This window comes from Talpa occidentalis, unplaced genomic scaffold, assembly GCF_014898055.3.
Source record: "Talpa occidentalis isolate TD23 unplaced genomic scaffold, MPIMG_talOcc4v2.1 talOcc4.17, whole genome shotgun sequence".
Classification (NCBI taxonomy): Eukaryota; Metazoa; Chordata; class Mammalia; order Eulipotyphla; family Talpidae; genus Talpa; species Talpa occidentalis.
Window position 1 is genome coordinate 3794997 of NW_023601754.1, and position 19716 is coordinate 3814712.

At 42.7% G+C, this 19716-nt stretch overlaps 1 long non-coding RNA gene across 7 annotated transcripts in view; it reads left to right on the top strand.

Annotated features, from left to right (window-relative positions):
- LOC119248893 (uncharacterized) overlaps positions 1–19716 on the top strand; it is an 80580-nt gene that overhangs the window by 15288 nt on the left and 45576 nt on the right. The window contains exon 4 of one of the 7 annotated variants that reach the window (XR_008552373.1): positions 16137–16248. The exons of 5 other annotated variants lie outside the window; for them this stretch is intronic. This is a non-coding gene — a long non-coding RNA (uncharacterized LOC119248893). Of the gene's footprint in view, positions 1–4994; positions 5178–16136; positions 16249–19716 lie in introns of those variants that run through there. One more of the 7 variants, XR_008552372.1, reaches the window with a different exon arrangement.

Genomic DNA, 19716 nt, shown 5'->3' on the forward strand with positions numbered 1-19716 from the left:
TATTGTACAAAAATGAACAACAATGTGAGAAAATTACAAAGTTTAACTAAAAAAAAATTCTAATAGAGTAGTATACAGATACAAACAGACGGGGTTATTCCAGTGGATGGTAAGCATTATGAAAGAAATCAGAGAGCTTAATGGCTGGTTACAGCTGTTACCTCAGCCTCAACTGGTTCCATCAGACCAGGCTGATGCGTGAAACTCCCCTATGGACCCCAGAGGTTGCTTTGTCATAGCAAACTTTCTAATTTGTCAAACACATATTAACGTGTATTATTTATTTGAAATCCACAGTTCTACAAGGTAACCCAGGTGAATATCTTGTGTCCATTTTACAAATAAGGAAAACTGATGTTCGGGGAAATTATGCAGCTTCTGGCCAGCCAGGCGGCAACCACAAGGGGCTCCTTAAAGGGGGAGCAAGTGGCATTTGGGAAAAGACAGTGCTGTGTGCTGAACTGTCTCCTGCATATTCAGCATCCTGGAGCCACTAAATGCTAGTGGGGACACCTTCTCGACCACCCACCCAATCATTTGGACAACAGACACATCTCCACATTCTCCTTTGTGGGGGCAGTGCCACCCACCCATCAGGCAATGGATGATTAATAACAGCTAACCCCTCCCGTCCACACACACGAGCACAAACACACACCTTCAAGATAAAGCAGCCTTATTCAGCTGTTCCTTCCAGAAAAGTATTCACGGAGACTTCCTCTTTGCCAGGCACTTGCAGAGAAGGATCAACGTGTGCCTCACCTCTGTGATTTCTCAGTCAGAAAAGGAGCTCATAATCCCCACTACATCTAAAGGGAAATTTTAGGAAGGTTTCCCAGGCCCGGTCTCGTGCAAAATCTCCAATATGTAACATGAATTCCTTCTGCTGGTGATAAACAAGTGTCAGGAGTCTGAATATACAAACACACCACACAGAAAAGGATTCTGGAACCTCGGGCAAAATATTATAATATTTTCATGGGCTGCCCAAATTCCAAGCATTAGACTTGATGAACAGCTTTATTGAATTTTGTGGATAAATATTTAAAGCCTTCAAGGGCTTGTGTAAATCACACCTAGGCAGACGCACTTGCTCACAGCGCCATCTGCGGGTAGCTGCTGGTGTTGCGCAGGGGAACGAACCGGTGGCCTGGACTCAGCAAGGACACCCCAGAAGACCCAGCCAGCAGGCCGGGGAGCCCACACCAGTGCACACCAACCCCGAAACACCGGTGCTCGAACCCCAATGTGTCCAAGAAAAAGGCGTGCAAGAGACACATAAGATGAAGGAGCAGAAGAAGGAAGCTATAAAGAAAATGCAAGAATTTCTTATTTTCAGGAGAATTTTGGAAACATAGTGCCCTCCAGAGGTCACCCAGCCCTTCCCCCTGCTCCAGGAAGAAGTGAGGAGGCTGAGCCTGCACAGTCTTCCAAGCCCTGGCACCAGCTCTCAGGTTCCTTTGTTCCATTGCTTCCCTGACACTCATATAGAAGGATGTTGGACAACTCTTAAAAATCTTGTCCTGGAAGCCTATTTAATAGCACGAGAAGTGGCCATGCAGTCAACATTGCAAATAGTACCAGTGTGTGTGTGTGTGTGTGTGTGTGTGTGTGTGTGTGTGTGTGTGCGCGCGCGTGTGTACACAAGAATATGTGCCAAAGCATTATTATCTTTAATGGTGAGACAAATGGAATTTTAAAAAATTTTCTTCTTTGTGCTCTGCTGCATTTTCCAAATTTTCTCCTATTGAAGAAGAAAAAGAAATCTTAAAAAAATATATTACCCCTAGAAAAATTCTCCCCTATATTACAAGTTCATTTCCTCTGGTTTTACTGTCAGGGCCAGTAGATGAAGGTAGTTACTTTTTTTAAGATTTATTTATTTATTTATGCATACAAAAACTGGGGTATAGGCCAGAGGTGCAGGGGGTGAGAGGATTCACCAGAGACAGAGTGGGGAGAAGAACAGGTGGATTGACTGAAATACACTGCTGAGGGGAGCAGCAGGCGAGATGGGAGAGGTCTGCTGCACCATGTGGGTCAGCTCCCTAGCCGGGCATTGAACTCATGCTGCAGTAGCTGGTGATAGCTTCATAGTGCTGAGACTTACCCCCTGTGCCACCAGGAAGGCCCCCGATGGTAATTATTAATAATGATGATGGTAACAACTCAGCATTGAGCATTTGCTGCTAAAGGTGGGTGCAGGTAAAGCACCAACCCCTGCTTGGCACACAGTGAAAGCTAAATTGCTGTTAACTATTCTTTTTTTTTTTTAAAGATTTATTTATACAAGAACCGGGGAACAGGCCAGATGTGCAAGAGGGTGAGAGGATTCACCAGAGACAGAGTGGGGAACAGAACAGGCAGACTGACTGAAATACACTGCTGAGGGGAACAGCCAGCAAGACAGGAGAGGTCTGCCACACCATGTGGGATTCTCCTTGCCGGCCGGGATTGAACCCGCGCTGCAGAGGCTGCGGACACCTTCACAGAGCAGCGCTCAACCATCTGCGCCACCAGGGAGGCCCCTATTCTTAATATTATTATCAACCTAAAATAAAACATTGATCTCAAAAAGCTCACAGTTTAGATGGAGAGAGAAAAGTAATACATAGTATGTAATAATAATCTAAGCGTGATATGATACATCCAACAGGAAGGAATCCCCTCAAGTGTCAGTTGTAGGCAGGTTCTTTTGGTAGCAAGAAAGAGAGTCACTCAATCTGGCTCAACTGAGGATTGTTCTCAGAAGTAGCTCGTGGAACTGACATGTTCAAACCAAAGCACAGAACTGAAGGTGGGAAGGCAGAAACCATTGAGAAGACCCTCCTTCCGCACCCTATTTCCATTCTACAGCCCACTTGCCTATAAATGGTGCCTCTTACTCGAAGCTCCTAATATCCACTCCCAAACTGTTCCTACCACCCCCCTCATCCCGAGTGGGAATTTGATGACCTGGTTCATCATGCGTCCACACTAGACCACCCAGGTCATTCATCACTGATGAGCCAAGGGGTGGACTGGCCACCTATGCAGCGAACTGCGTCACACTGCAGGAGATGCTGCAGCCAGCACCTGGGCAGGGCTATGGAGCAGGTGAGCAGAGAAAGCAATGACGGGCATGGCTAGAACAGTGCGTTTGTCCCATTTGTTTTGCAAAGTGTCTCTTCTCTGTCCTCATTGGCCTATTCTCAGGGACTGTTTGATGCTTGTATAGTAATGAAGGACAGGTGTTTTCTTGCAGGTTAGATTTCTCAGGGAGCAGATTCCGAGAGGAAGATTAGGGTAAAGGGGGCAGATGAGGAAGCTTTCTGGGGAGCGGCACCAGGAAAGAGAAAGCAAAGAATCAGGAGAGGTCAGGCTGTGAGGAGATCTCCAAAGCAATGTCGGCATTCTTGTGGGGTGTCCTAAAGGTGGGTGTGCCTTAAAAGTTGCCCTTAGTTGGGGCAAGAAGGCCTTTTCACCCTCAACTTTATTTTTAAATATTTTTATTTATTTATGCATACAAGAACTGGGGTGCAGGCCAGAGGTGTGGGGGGTGAGAGGACCCACCAGAGACAGAGTGGGGAGCAGAACAGGCAGACTGAAGAAATACACTGCTGAGGGGAGCAGTGGGCGAGTCAGAAGAGGTCTGCTGTGCCATGTGGGTTGCTCCCTGGCTGGCCGGGGATCGAACTCATGCTGCGGTAGCTGCAACTAGCTTCATAGGTTGCGTCTTAACCCCTTGTGCCACCAAGGAGGCCCATTGACCCCCAACTTTAAATGGTGATGCCCCCCACCTTGGAGAAGTTGATCCCTACAATATGCTATGGATAGCATAGGCCCTTGGAACATCATAGATTTTTTCTCGCATCCTCTGAAGTACATTTGTCATTACCAAGGCCTCCAAAATGCCAGCTACTTCTTGCATATCTAGTCTGATTAGTGTGACGTTATCATCAGAGTAGAAAAAAGTGGCGTTGTCTAGAAAGTCCAACAGCCCAGACCTATTCAGAATCTACTATGAAGGAAGGTAGAGAATCAACGTAGCCCTGGAGCTGAACTCTCCGCGTGTACTGTTGACCATTCCGGTGAGTGCAGGCCCCTTCTTATCTTTTTGGGTAGGAAATGAAAAGGACATATTTGCCAGATTAAGGGTCACAGCCGTAAATCCCTTTGGGGACACCTGGAGAATCCTGGCTGGGTATACTCCTGGCGTTGCCAGGCCCTTCCTCCTGGAGGGCTGGCCTCTCCCTGGTTTCGGGATGACACCAGCAACAGTGGGCACTGCCTTTCTATTAGAAGGGATGACTCAGCCTCCCCATTCGCCATCCATGATTTCTTTTGATTGTAAGGATTTAGCAGCCTAGTTGGCTGTTTAGCTCCTCTGCTCCTGGGGGTGCTATTTGACTCAAGCATCTTCATAGCTCTCTGCAAGCAGGACTTTTTTTTTTTTTTTTAAGATTTATTTAATTATTTATTTATACAAGCACTGGGTACAGTCAGAAGTGCGGGAGGGTGAGAGAATTCACCAGAGCCAGAGTGGGGAACAGAATAGCCAGACGGACCAAAGACGCTGCTGAAGGGAGCAGCAGGCGGCAGGAGAGGTCTGCACGCCATGTGGGACCCTCCCTGGCAGCCGGGGATCCAACCAGCGCTGCAGAGGCTGCGGGCAGCTTCGCCGCCCAGCGCTCAACCGCTGCGCCACCAGGGGAGGCCCTGCAAGCAGGACTTTTGCAGGCTGCTCCTCTGACCTTTGGATTCATTACAATGATATGTCCACCTAACATTACCATCAGGCCTCTATTTTCCCGGGGTGCCGGCTCCCCTGCTGCTGTCAGTAAGCCCAGTTCTGTTATAGCGGCTCTGCTCTTGAGCACTGGCCTGCCAAGGGTGCTGTGTCCCCATCACCAGCACATTCCCTACTTACATGGCGTGTCCTCCGTCTTTCCATGGCACACGATCATCTGACGGACTTTCTAGTCTCATACGGAACCTTTCAATCCTGTTTCTAGCACCTTCCATGGAAGTTTTGGCCTTTCCACATCACTGGTCATGGGTCATTTCTCTTTCTTTGCTTCAAAAAACCAACACCCATAGCAGGCCTGCATCATCTCCTGGACCATCACATCATTCCCTGCTGGCTTCTCAATGATTGCATCATCTGTGTAACTACTTTCTGCATTAAATTCCTTCAATTTAAATACTTAGAGGTGTATCTGTTTTCCTGGCTAGACCAAAACGGCTCACCATTCAACATCTCCAGGATAAAACTCCCCGAGGGAAGGAACCATCTGTTCTCCATCTTTGAGACATCTAACTAAGCACCTGATATTTAATCAGTTCTCAGTAGAAGGTTGATTAATTTACTGGACAATATTTACATACAGGATAATATCTCCCGTTACAAATGTCTGCCATGCATGTAGGGAAGGTAAGCTTCTAAAGATATCGTGAAGCATCCTCTTTGAAAAAAAGAAGTAGAAATAGTTCTGCCTTTCAAAGATAATGAACCAGCAAACCCTCCTTCCATTAAAGCTGTGTTCATATGTCTGTTTTAGTCATTAACGTTTCTCCAGAAAGCCAAATCCCCTGAAAATCAATTTCCAAAGTCACCCCACAATAAAGGCATAATTTCCTGTGCCCGTTTTGTGACGTTTTCCTCTCTACCTTTAAATCTTGAACTAACCTTTCCCTAATCCAACCCCTTTATTTTATAATGAAGAAGCAAAAAGAGCCAAGGAAGACAGTGATTTGCCCAAGGCCAAAAAACTATGACAAAACCAAGTCTCAAACTTAAGTTTCCTATCTCCTGAGCTTCTCTTACTGCCACTCACCCCACCCACCTTCCCGGAGCCACCCAGCATTGCAGCTCAGAGAAACACCAAAGAGGACAATTTTCTTTCCTTCCAAACCTCTGGAAGTCCAATCTTTGTCAGTGGGGCTCTGAGAGAGAGCTTTTCTCTACTAGTATAGCCACGGCGTGATTTTTATCATGGAACCTGTGTTAGACTGGCTAGGGAAGGGTGAGAACAGGACATGGTAAATAGTAGCAATAGTAGAAAGAGGTGAAGGGGTTGGGGAAGAAGGAAGAGAAAACATGAAGACATTAACTCCTGTTTCCCAGAGTGTGGGACACATATAGGCCATGATAAATATATATGATCTAATGATAAACAATAGCACATATCATGTAGAGCACATATAGATCACAACTGTATACGTGAGCTATGCATCATACATCACACATATATTGCACGTATGTATCATATATGTGTGATAGATAGAAAACATTTTAGAATATAAACGTTAAAAGTCATCCTGGGAAACAGCGAGCTCAGCTCCGTCCAAGGACAGCCAGCCATGCCCATGCACCAAATCCAGCTGACGGTCGCTTCTGTATGGCCTGCAAGCTAAGGTTTCCACACATTGAAGGATTATGGGGACGTGGGGTGGGGGCTGACAGACTGGGAGTGACCCCCAGAGCAGACGGCATTTCCTTTCCTGCCCTTTAAATACCAAGCCTTGGGGCCCGGGCCTCGCAGGGCGGCCCTGCCTTCCCGGCATGCACTGCCCTCAACGGCCTCCGCCATGTTGGCGGCCGGCCTCACCCGTTTCTGTGTGGACGGCGAATCAGCCGCCATCCCCGCCCGGTGCCGTGAGGACTGGCCCCAGACTCCACTCCGGGCAATGACAGGCTCAGGTCACCTCAGGGAGTCCACGGGGGAAGCCGCTCCCCTGCTTCCTCCCCTCAGGATTTGGAACTGGAGGCCGCTGTGAGGAAAGAGGAAGGTAGGCGGGGGGCCTGTGACGTCATTTTGCTGCTTCTGTCCTGGCAACCGGAAGAGCGTCCTAGGCCGGGATGAAATCCTGGTCAGTGTTAATGTCTGTTCCCCCCACTGATGACGGGGGGCCATTCCAGGGGCCCTCCTAGACCGTCTGTTATTCTGGAAACTGCTGAAGAAGCCCCAGGCTCAGGGAACTCTAAGTTCCAGAATCCTTTCCTTCTGTACCCCAACCAGAGCTCAACCCCAAAGACGGGTGACCCCTCGAAGCTGCATCATTGCAAACGCTCATCCGCCAACCCCGGCCCCCGAGAGCTTCACCTGGGTCAGCCCAGTCATATTTGCAAAGTTCTGTGAAATGGGAACCATCCTGAACATTCGGCACAATCCTCCAGGGCCTGGCTCTTCTAGCAGCATCCAGAACATTCTAGAATTGCAGCAAGCAAAGCCTGTTTCCTCTCCGGGAAATCCTGATAGCTGGTATTTTACGAGCAGGGATTTGTTCTCATTTACAACAACATGTTGCCTTTCTTAATACCTTGCAATTTGAAAGCTGCAAAAGACCTTAGCAGCCATTAACTCCTGTTTCCCAGCGTGCGGGACACGTGTCGCTGGCGGGGCTCAGGATAATCCCAGGCGTCGCACTAAATGGCAGCTAATGGCATTAAATATTTCTGAATCACAGGGCATAGAGGTTATATTCCCTTCTCAATTTTCTTTCCCTCCTCTGATTATCAAGAAAAGCAATGTCTAGGCTGGTGGTTAATATATCTTTAGTGACTCTCTAGACTTGTTAATCTCCCTTTTTCCCCAAGGGCAGACCCCAGACTTGGCCTTGAGTCGGTGTGGGATCCCCCCTGCAGCTTCAGACCATTGTTTTGTTTCCATGCAATTGTATACTTACCTTCAATTTACTAGAAAAATACCCTGGTTCCCCCACTTACACCCCAGATGCAAAGCTTCCCCTTTAAATAAGTTTGTGTTTTAAATGAGGCTATTTAAAGAATATATTAAGTATACTGTGCAGGTTGTCTGCAAATAGAGCAAAAATTATAGTACGATGATTTGGGTTTTGGAAGCACTGATGTCATCAACTCCCTTCTTGAGTTAACCACGTTCCTTGACGTCACTTGATCATCCCCCGGCCCTTGCAAACCCTGGACTCCTTTCATTGTACCTCTTTCATTGTTGGTTCTGCCCTTCATCTTGCTTGTCTCTCCTCTATCTGACTAAGTAAATGTGCTCATCAGTATATGCCTTTGAAAAGTAAATAGCATTGTGCTTTAGCACAGCAAATAGTTATTGCAACATCCATTCTTTCTTACTTCTTCCCCCCAATGTTCTTAGGGTTTACTGCTTTCATTGCTTTGAACGGCTGCATGATACTCCATCCTGATTGCGCAATGAAATCTCCTGTGGAGGGGCACTAGGTTGTTTCCACTTCCTTCCGGCTGCCAAATATGTTTAAGCACAAAGTGTGTATGATTTGCCAGTTCTCCACATCCTTTCCAACAGGTGGCATTATCCAAGAACATGATTTAATATCGACAAATGTTATGGGTTTAGAGTGGTCTCTTCATGTTGCCTTAATCTGCATTTCTCTGATGCAAGAGAGGTTGAGACTCCATTCACATGCTCGTTAGCCATTAAGATTTCCCCATTACCAGTTGAAAATTGCCTATTCATAATCTTTTATTCTTCTTTTGTGTTTCCCAGTATTTTCTACTTTCTTAAAAAGAGCTCCTTATAGATTCCAGATAATGACATTGTAAATATTATCTCTGTAACACTTAACAGTAATTTATAACTTCCAAACTAAGAGGAGGAGATAAAATAATAAATTAAGTAGTATCAATCCAATAGAATATGAGGTAAAAAGAAACATAGAACGTGTAGGACCAATAAAAATCCTATAGTAAGATTGTAGAAATAGATCAGTAATTCATTAAATGTAGATGGGGGCCTCCCCTGGTGGTGCAGCGGTTGAGCGCTGGGTTGCAAGGCTGCCCACAGCCTCTGCAGCGCCAGTTCGATCCCCGGCCACCAGCGAGGGTCCCACAAAAAAATAAAATAAAATAAAAATCCTTCATTTTAAATAAATAAATAAATAAATAAATGTAGATGAACCAATCATTACAGTTTTAAAACGAATAATTTCGTTTTAACTTTAGCACTTTTTTTTTAAGTAATAATGGTTCACAGTATTGTATATAATTTGGGTAAGTTCACCCCCCTTCAGATGCATGTTACCACACCACGGCCACCACTGCAAGACCCATAACCCTCTACCTTAGTCTACTGGGCCCCTCCATGCTTGTTTCTCTCCCCGCCCTACCCCTCCGGTAGCTTCAGCTCTGCTGGCAGATTTCTAGGGTTTGTTTGATTTAGGTTTTTTGCTCCTTTGTTTTGTATCTCTATATTCCACATAAGCGTGAAATCATCTCAACGGGATATTTTTTAATTATATGTTGTTTACAAAAGAGATATCTAAACCTTAAGGATATAGGAAGTTATAGATAAAAGGACAGAAAAATATAAGCATGAAGTTTTTAAAAGCTAGTGTAACTCTACTAATACCAATAGATATTGATAGTATCCTAACGGCAAAATTTTCATTTTATCCCAAAGATATAGTAAGTAGAAGTGTGTGTGTGTGTGTGTGTGTGTGTACATTTGACAGTTATAAAAAAAGAGCTCAGTCACAAAGGGAAATTTCAGAGAAAACTTAAAACTTACCAATACAATAAACAAAAATCAGTAAAAATTCTAGATGATTTAAAAAAATACAGTTACAAAGTTGGCTTAATGGACATCTAAAGAACACTAAAACCAATAACTACAGAAAATCCATGTATTCTTTCCTACAAACATGGAATATTTCTGAATATTGCTGATCCATAAAGCAAATCTCAAAAAATTTCTAAGAACTGAAACCACCATAGTATATTTTCTGACCCTAATACAATAAAGCTAGAAATCAATTACAAAACAAAAATTAGAAAAATCCTATTTGAAAAACTTTTAAATATACCTCTCAATAACTCATAGGTCAGAGCCTCCCTGGTGGCACAAGGGGTTAAGTCTCTGCACTATGAAGCTATCAGCAGCCACTGCAGCACTAGTTCGATCCCCGGCCAGGGAGGTGACCCACATTGCGCAGCAGACCTCTCCTGTCTCCCCACTGCTCCCCTCAGCGGTATACTTCAGTCCTTCGCCCTGCTGTGCTCCCCACTCTGTCTCTGGTGAATCCTCTTACCACCATCCCCCCATCCCGCACCTCTGGCCTTCACCCCAGCTCTTGTATACGTAAATAAATAAAAAATAAATCTTAAAAAAAAAAAAACTCAGGTCAAAAAATGTAATGGCAATGCATACATATTTTAACTGAATGATAATAAAATAAACAATAAGCTATTTTATACAGACATAAATATTCATGAACTGCTTGAAGAAAAATGTATTGCTTTATTAGAAAAAGACAAAGAGCCAAAATATATGTCAATGATATAGAAAAAGAAAAAGGAGGCATCAAAAATACAGGAATAAAAATTAACAAAATAATAAACAGTAAAGAAAACTAACAAAGCCAAAATTTAATTCTTGGAGAATACACTTGATAAAACTTCAAGAAAAATAAGGAGGCACAAATAACATCAGAAATTTTAAAATGAGACTGTTACAACTATATGCCAATTTGAAATGAATTTGGTTTCATGCACAGATTCTAACAAAAAACTGACTTGAGATGCAAAAAAGAAAATTAAAAGTCATAACATTCCTTACAAAAAATTGCCCATTTGCAACTGTTACAAGATATGTTTTAGTGTTTTATTTTATTTCAGAGAGTTGTTTTGTATTAAACATACTTGTTTTTTTTTAATTTAAATTTTATTTTTATATTCCCCATGAAATTACAACCCCCTTATTTTTACCCCAAGCCCTCTTTTCCCCACCCCCCACCCCCCATAGAGTGTCTCTGGTTCATAGTTGTTTGTTGATTTTGATATTTTCTTTCTTATAGTTATTCTTTTTCCTGGTCCCTTATTTAAGTTTTCTAGATTCCTGCTATGAGTGAGACCATCCGGTATTTTTCTTTTTCTTTCTGGCTTATTTCACTGAGCATGATCCCTTCCAGCGCCATCCATGTTGCTGCAAACTGCATGTGTTTATCTTTTTTGAATGCTGAGTAATATTCCATGGTGTATATGGACCACATCTTCTTGATCCAGTCATCTATTTTTGGACATTTGGGCTGTTTCCAAAGCTTAGCTATTGTAAACAGTGCTGCTGTAAACATAGGGGTGCAGGTGCTCTTTGGAATTGATGTTTCTGTGTCCTTTGGGTAAATACCTAGGAGTGGAATTGCTGGATCCTATGGAAGCTCTATGTTTAGTAGGTCCAGAAATCTCCACACAGCTCTCCACAGTGGTTGGACCAGTTTGCACTCCCACCAGCAGTGCAGGAGAGTTCCTTTTTCTCCACAACCTCGCCAACATTTGTTGTTACTAGTTTTTTTTAATATGTGCCATTCTCACTGGTGTAAGATGGTATCTCATGGTAGTTTTTCATATGCCTGTTGGCCATTTGCATTTCCTCTTTGGAGAAGTTTCTTTTTAGCTCTTCTGACCATTTTTGGACTGGATTATTTTCTTTGTTTTTGTTGAGTCTCATCAGCTCTTTGCAGATTTTTGTCATCAGTCCTTTATCATTAGTGTTGTGTGCAAAAATTTTCTCCCAGTCGGTGGGGTTTCTCTTTGTATACTTGTTTATTTTTAGCAATAGTTTTCCACCACCAGTGTCCACAGTCCTCTGCCACACTCATCGGCTCCCCCTCCCTTCCCCCCTCCTCCCTCTCTTCCTGAGTGTCCTTGTTGTGTTTTACATATCCTTGACTCTGAATGCCTTCACAGTAGCTTGTGTTCCTTGGTTCACCACAGAGCTGACCTAGTGCTCTACTTATTTAGGTTACCTGCCTAGGCCCAACCTTTGAAATCATTCCAAAATCATGAAAATTTTCCTCATTTCAAATGGTTGCATGAGAAGAGATATCTGATGCTTTTTTTAAATTTTTTAAATTTTTTTAAAGATTTATTTTTTATTTATACAATAGCTGGGGTACAGGCCAAAGGCGCGGGAGGGTGAGAGGATTCACCAGAGACAGAGCGGGGAACAGAACAGGCAGACGGACTGAAATACACTGCTGAGGGGAGCAGCTGGCAAGGCAGGAGAGGTCTGCTGCACCATGTGGGAATCTCCCTGGCTGTCCTGGAATCAAACCTGAGATGCAGAGGCTGCTCAGTCAGCTTCACAGAGCTGCACTCAACCCACTGTGCCACCGGGGAGGCCCAGATGCTATTTTTTTTTAAACTTAACAAACTTAGATTTTTTTCAATTACCTCCAAGAACATTTTCTTGTCTGGAGGGAGTTTTAAGATATGATGGAACAGGGTACATCGGAGGTATGATGTCATTACTATGCATAACAGGGTACATTTGCGTATTGACAGACCCTTCCAGTGACATGTAGCCAGAGTTAGCCAGACCACTATGGTTAAGAGGACCCGAGCTCCCTTCCCTCTACCATCAACTACAAGTGGAAAGGAGGGGGTGTCCCCAAACCACTGTCTGTGTCAATAGTTCTTTAGAAGAATTTACAGAACTCACTGAAAACTGTCGTCTCGCAGCTCTGATTTATGATAGGGAAAGGGTGCAGATTAAAATGAACCGAAAGAGTAGAAGCATGGGACAGAGTGGGCGAGGGAGTGACAAATGTGAGCTTCTGTTGGCCTCTCCCATGGGACCAGACCTGACAACGTGCAGATATCAGTCAGGAACACTCACTGAGCTTTGGCCTTCCAGGTTTTTCTTGGGGCGTCATTCCATAGCCACGATTGCCCAGGCTGTTGGACTCAGTCTCCACGTCAACTGATGGCACATAACCCAAACCCCACTCAATCAGAGGGTTGGTCTTCATGGCGTGACCAACCCCCAGCCTGACTGTTGGGGTCTGGCTGGTCCCAACTGCGATCTGTGGGCCAGTCTGTGCCCCAGACAGAGACGCTCCAGTCAGGTCTAACACAGGTTCCCGTCCAAAAGCCAAGAAGAAATCCAGGCCCCTGTTAGAGTAGAGTCGGAGTCTTCACTACACAGTATTGACAATAAATTGTGCTTAATTAAAATTCTTTGGAGTTAGATCTATTGACACATTTATATAAATACAGGAACATGTGCAAAGGGCTGGTTTCTCTTTGGTTACTCTGCTATAAAAAGCAGAGTAACCAAAGGCAAGGTAACGTCATCTTACTTTATTTTTTTTCACAGGAGATCTTGAATCATGATTCTTAATGTTACGCTCCTGGATAGCTCACTTGACATCCCAGCTGGTTTTCTAAGCCAATTTCAGTAAAATTAAAAGGTTAAGACACACTGAAAGCTCACCTTACCTCTTCCTATTTAATGTAGCTTTGGTATCTCTTTTCTTCCCAAGAAACCTCTGTTGAAAACTAAGAGATCTTTCCCACAAAATAAGCAGCTCTGTACCTTTGTTTTATGGCTGACACCTTTCAGAAGAAAGAGCAGTAACTTAACATGTCTGGTCTATTTAAGTTGCCTGACAACGAGACCACCCAATGACAAAGAGATCCTGGCTGTCATAGAAACCAGTCTTGGGATTTTTCATAGTATTATTCACATATTATGGCTCAATGAGTGGCCATTTACCTTTTAAACATCAAACTTAAAATCCTTATTTGTCATTGATTATATAGTCTTCAGCATCATATTTATACAATTATTTAAACAGCAGTCTCTCCTTATACATTTAAAATCTGATTTACATGTGGGTTTTGAGGAGCATAGCATGATAGGTGGCAAGATATACCTTGCTAATTCGCTTAGCAGACTTCTCTGTTCCTAATTGGTACACTGGTAACATTTAGCCCAGGCTACGTTGGAATTATCACAGATTGTGAATTAATGGCATCTCTGTTTGGCGTAGTGTCCTTGCACAGTGAGTGCTAAATAAATATTTGTTGTATTGAATTGAATTGCTCATGTTTTATTATACATCCATGTTAGGGCCCTAAGACCTTCACGTAAGAAGCTAATGGGGCTGAGATAGTAAAATGAGCTCAGTTGTTTAATATCCAGGAATCTAGTGAAAGGATACTAATTCCTCTGCCATGTGTTTTTGAAGGAGAGCACATCTGATCAGCACTGATAAGACAATAGAACGAATCATAGAGCCTGTGTCACTTTTTTCCAAACCACGGTAACATATATATTCATCTTGTCAGATTGCTATATAAATAGATGAGGTAAAACAACATGGCATTTGTTGTACTTCAATTACTTTCTTGTATAATGTCAAGAAGTAAAAGCTAACAAACCATAACTTTTCTTGACATTTCCTCCCTCAAGTGACCAATGATGGATTTGCCTTAAAAAAGCATTCATCATTTTAAAGAAGGGTAGAGACAGTAGATTTCTTTGTGTTATTTTTTTTCCATTTTTTAAGCCCTTGGTTAAATTGAAAAGCCCAGCTCTCCTGCAGACGGGAACCAAAGCTGGTTGATAAGATTACATGTTTCTAATCCTAGGGGGATGTTTGAAGTTATCCAAGTAGAGAAGGCATTTGCTGTCATAAATGGTCCAGAGATGGAACCGAATTCCCAGAGAGGCTAAGAGGCCACCCTTGCCATCGCAGTTTCCACCACCCCCTGCTTCCAGCCCACATCCCCATTAAACAGTGTCTGCTTTGCCAGGCAAATCGTTTTATGTGGCCAGAACCGACAACCCAGCATGATTGTTAGGACCACTGGCTTTCGCGCTTGAGGGACGTAGTTTCAAAAACCATCCCCACCACTTACCAGCTCTCATTTAAATGCTCAAAATCTCTTTATCTTAAAAATAAATATAATGATATCTAATTTCACGGAGTTATTGCAAAAGACAAAATTTGATAACATTGAAAGTGTTCACTTCCAGGACTACTCAAAAAAGAAAGTATCTTTTAGCAAACTTGTCGTAAGCTCCATGCAGACAGGAACCATGTCTGGCTCATTCACCTTTTATATCCTCGAAGCCTAACATGGAGTTTAGTCCTTAGGTATTTAATATTAGCTGAGTGAATGTATGAATGTGTGGTTAATGTTTTATGTATTGATGAATTATGTATAGATATTATCATGATAATGATTTTTATCATAGTACCCCTTGGATGCCAAGGATCAGAATATCAAAATAATAATTACAGATTTCATTTGTGGAGCATTACTAAATCTAGGCACCTAATATTTCATATGTGTTAAATTACTTAGTACCCTAACAGTACCTTAAAAGTGCGAACACTGACAGAGGCCATGTAGCATGCAGAGCCTAAAATATTGACTAACTGGCTCTTTATATCCCACCCCCCAAAAAAAAAAATCACTAATCCCTGCTCTCGGGAACAGCAGAGCCATGAGATGGAAGGAGTCGGGGTTCCCGAGTGAATCAATGAAAAAGAGCAATTCTGCCAACATGAACAGCCACCCAGATCATTGTTGAGCAAGAAATAAATTCCTTTAATGAGCTACTAGATTCCCAGATATATTTGTTATACTGTCATCCTACCATAACCTATTTGCAGGATAGTCTAGCAAATAACAGCTTCCACATTCAGAAAGAACCTCTCTGGATTTCCCAAAATGACCCAATAGCATCTCATTGCTTTTCCATATCACTCAGTTTCTGCACTTAAGCACCACCTTCAGTAATAGAAACCCCTCCCTTCTGTGTGAAAGCACATCACAAACACATCCCCACTGGCCCCAGGAGACCAGCCAACATCAGAATTCTACCTGGTAATCCTACTTATTGGCAATTTTTTATTTTTTTTTAATTTGGGATTTCAGCATTCCAAAGAGAAACAGAATTTAGCACTTATCCAATAATTCTGTCTATGTTGAGAAATAGGATTCTGGCAAGCATAGAAAAAATAGCTTTTATTAGTATGTCCAAAACTAGAATGTAATAAAACACAGACCTTTCAGAAGAGGAGTTAAAAAAAAAAAACCCTCAGTAAAGGGAAGAAAAGCCAAAAGCAGATTACTTACTGCTACAGAATCCAATATTGTAAAGTGCTTTTTTTTTCCTTTTCCTATGCCACATTTTTAATGTCTCTGTGAGCTCAGTGTGCTGTGACTATCAATCACAGGAAACTACTGACATTATGAAACTGCTTTTAAGATATACAGAGTTTTCAAAGCCAAAGTTATCTGAAGAATAAAAATCTTCAAAGCTTATATATTTTCAAAAATATCTATTTGATACAACAAGCTGAGTAATGGCCAGCTGTCTCTGCTCTGTAACTGCGTGAATATTATTTTACAGAGAATATTAACTACAGGAAACTAAACCTTTTTACGAGGATTTCCAGTTCTGCTGTGGTCAGCCTCTTCCATCTGTGGGAGCAGAAGTCATATCAATGTCGGGTGCTAAGAGTGGGCAGGTCAGAATCAAATTAATTTGAAAACTATAGATATTTAAGATGTACGACGTGACGTTTTGGTTTATGTGTAATTATGAAATGGTCGCAGTCAAACTAATTGGCATGACCATCACCTCCCAGTTACCTTTGCGTGCGTGCGTGCGTGTGTGTGTGTGTGTGTGTGTGTGTGGTGCGAACACTAGAGATGTATTGTCTTAGCAAATTTCAAGTCTGTATCACCATGAACTGTTGTCCCCTGCTGTACCTTGGTTCTCCAGAAACTCAGTGATGCTCAGGAAATTTTTATGTTTTCACACACTTGTGGGTCTCAGTCCAGGGTCAAGGCTACAGCTGTAGACCGGAGCCCGTGGGGATTTGCATTCTCTTCTAAGTGGCTAAGAAAGACCACCTGATCGCCTAGCAGGACTATTGCTAAAAACTACAAAAGCTGAGTAAATTTGAAAATCTAAATGCTTTATTAAACAATTCGTAATTCAGGTAGCTTCTCATCTGGCAAGAAGAGAGGTATTTGAAGGGTTGGACAAGATGGACGCTTTTACAGAAAGGAGGGCAAGACAAGGGAGCAGGGAAAATTCAGCAAGAAAACAGTGCGAGCTCACTGCAAGGAAGTTCAGGCAACTACAGCTTCTCACTGCGCTGCAGCGTTTCCCCTGGCTGGGCTGGTGGCTGGGCAGGAAAGACACCTTCTTTCCTTCTGCTGGAAGAGAAAAGTAGTTGCACTTCTTGTCTGGGGATGTGAGGTACCTCTCTTCCTATGGGGTCTGCAGTCTGTTTAATTCGTGTCTTCCTGATCCCGTTGGGGGCAGTTGAGGAGGGACAGACACGGAGCTCCCTCTACAGGCCTTCCCCACTACAATTTTAGTTGCGATTTCCTTCATCAGTTGTCACTGTCAGCATTGGACATTTTTTCATTCAACAGTGTGGAGTTACTATATGCCAAATACCATGAATCGGGATCACATTCCAGTGGGGGATATAGGAAATGCGTCTATTTTAGATATTGAAACAGACTAGTAGTATACAAACCACAGTCTCTGATGACAACAGAATTCAATAACAAAAAAATCCTTAGAAACATTATGTGCTTGGAAATGTTTAATTTATAAATATAATTAATTCATGAGTCAAGTAAGAAATTACAGTGGAAACTGGAAAACATTTAAGACTCAGTAACAATGAAAGCACTCCATACCAAGATCTGTAGAGTGTAATTAAAACAAAAATATATTCTTTTAGAAAAGTAATTTAAAATTTGATGAGCTAAGTATTCAGTACTCCCAAAAAGTGATTTAGGAATGAAAAGGGATCCATAAATACAAACATAGCAGCAGCCACACACTTCATTTACCATAAACACTAGGCCAATATACTTGAAAATTTTGATGTTGCTAGCAGGGGGAGTTGTGGAGGACAAGGAATATATGGGAATTCTGTACTTTCCACTCAACTTTCCCCTGATCTTGAACCTGCTCTGAAAAACAAAGTCTCTTTAAAAATATATATGTAAATATGAGAATAACAACACATACTATCATTATTCTCAGACAACATGGTTATGTAGAAAACCCAAGAAGACACACAAATGATTAAAACTACTAAAGAAGGCTCAAGAGTACTTGATACAAGGTCAGCATGTAACAGGGGGGTCCCCAGGAAAAGGGGAGGTTCCTGCCCCACCCAAGGGAGGGTGTTGCTGAGCAGGGAGGAGAAGAAGCTGGAGAGGAAGCTGGAGAAGGAAGGGAGCAGGATGGGGAGCTAGAAGGAGGCCCGGAGGAGACACATGGAGCAGAGAGACGTGAAGAAATTGCTTCTTGGTCCTGGACTGGGTGACACAGATGTGCATGAGACCATAGGGAGGTTACCAATGGCAGCTTTTACCTAGATTTTGATTTTGCTCTTGTCCTCCCAGATTTGTCTGGCTGATTCTCACCCTTCTCAATGGGTCCCCATTGAAAGGTGCTTTAGACTTGGGGCAGGCTTTCAGACCTCGCTCTGGGCCAATCCTGTTTGGCTGGACTTTTACCTACGAGGGGACAGGTAATTTTGGGTGTTTGATTTAGCAACTATATTCTTTGTCTTTTCTGTATTGTTCACTAATCGTATTAAAGTTCCTTTCTATTAAAGGCCTTTTATATTTTGTCTTGATGCGGCAGATGACAGAACTTATTTAGAGCAGGCAGGTTTGGGGGTTCTGGGATGCCTCTCTCCCCACCCTGTAAAAGTATTCAAAAATAAAATTCCTGTTAGTAAACATGCAAAGTAACCAGTAAGTGCTTAATATCAAGAATATATATTGATGCCTATAAATCAGTAAGAAGAAGGGAAGGGAAGGAGGTAAATTGACAATCTTTGGAAAGTTATCCATGATAAAATGAAGACCATACATTCTAGGAATTTACCTTGAAGTTGGACATGTGTGAGTTCTGTGCAAGAGCAGCCTTCCAGGTCTTGATCATAGTGATGGTAATTATTACCTGACAAGTCATCTACAGTGTAAGGGGGTCGCCCCTCTTCAGTTAGCCGAAGTTTTCCTCACAGGATTAGATCTGCCTAGAAGTGTTGGTGGGTGTGGGTTAGTTTTTTGGTTGGTTGATTTTGTGTTTTTTGAGGTAGCATTGGTTCGCAATACTGTACAGTATGATTCAGAGGTACAGGTTCACCCCTCTTCGGATGTGTTTTACGAGTAGTAGCCTTCTCCCTTTTCCAAGGCCTGTTCTGCTGCCTATACAAGCACCCACTCAATGTCACAAGGTTAAAATAGATGCTGATTGAATAAGGTGTTATTCATTTGTGCGTTAATAGTGGCTACTGTCAGTGTCTGTGGGTCTCAGTGCTAACTACACATTAGAATATATCAGGAGAAGTTTATTTTTAAGAAATAGCAATGATACTCAGGCCCACTATACAGATTGTAATCCACTTTGTCCAAGCAGGGTGCCCTGAAGTTGAAATAGTTAAATTTTCAAAAGCTGCCCAAGTGATTTTAATACCCACCAGGGTAAGAACACTTTTCCCTGGACTCCCTGGACTGTAGGATCTTAGAAACGGCACAGCACAGTGATTAAGAAGTAGGGAGGTGGGGGGAGGGATGGGCAGATGCAAAGTCTCATGGAATGTACCGTTTCCTGAGCAGTGAGCAACCTTGATGTCTGGCTTCACAGAGAGTCTGCTTAGCTACCTGCTGCAAGCATGAATTCAACAATTTTCAAAGGATTTGTATGTGTTTAACAGGAAAATACTACTGAAAAATATTCAGCTTTTCATGTAAAAATTCTCTTGCAGTATTTTGTAAATCATCAATTTAAATATACTAAAACAACAGGAGTGTATTAGCCACAAGGATCAGTTTGGGTGCTTTTGATTCTGCTGGATTTGTAGGATCTGTAGTCTTCAGGGTGATTAGAATAGACATTGACAAACTTGGTTGGTAAAGCGTTGAAATCCTACTTGGGGAAAAGCACA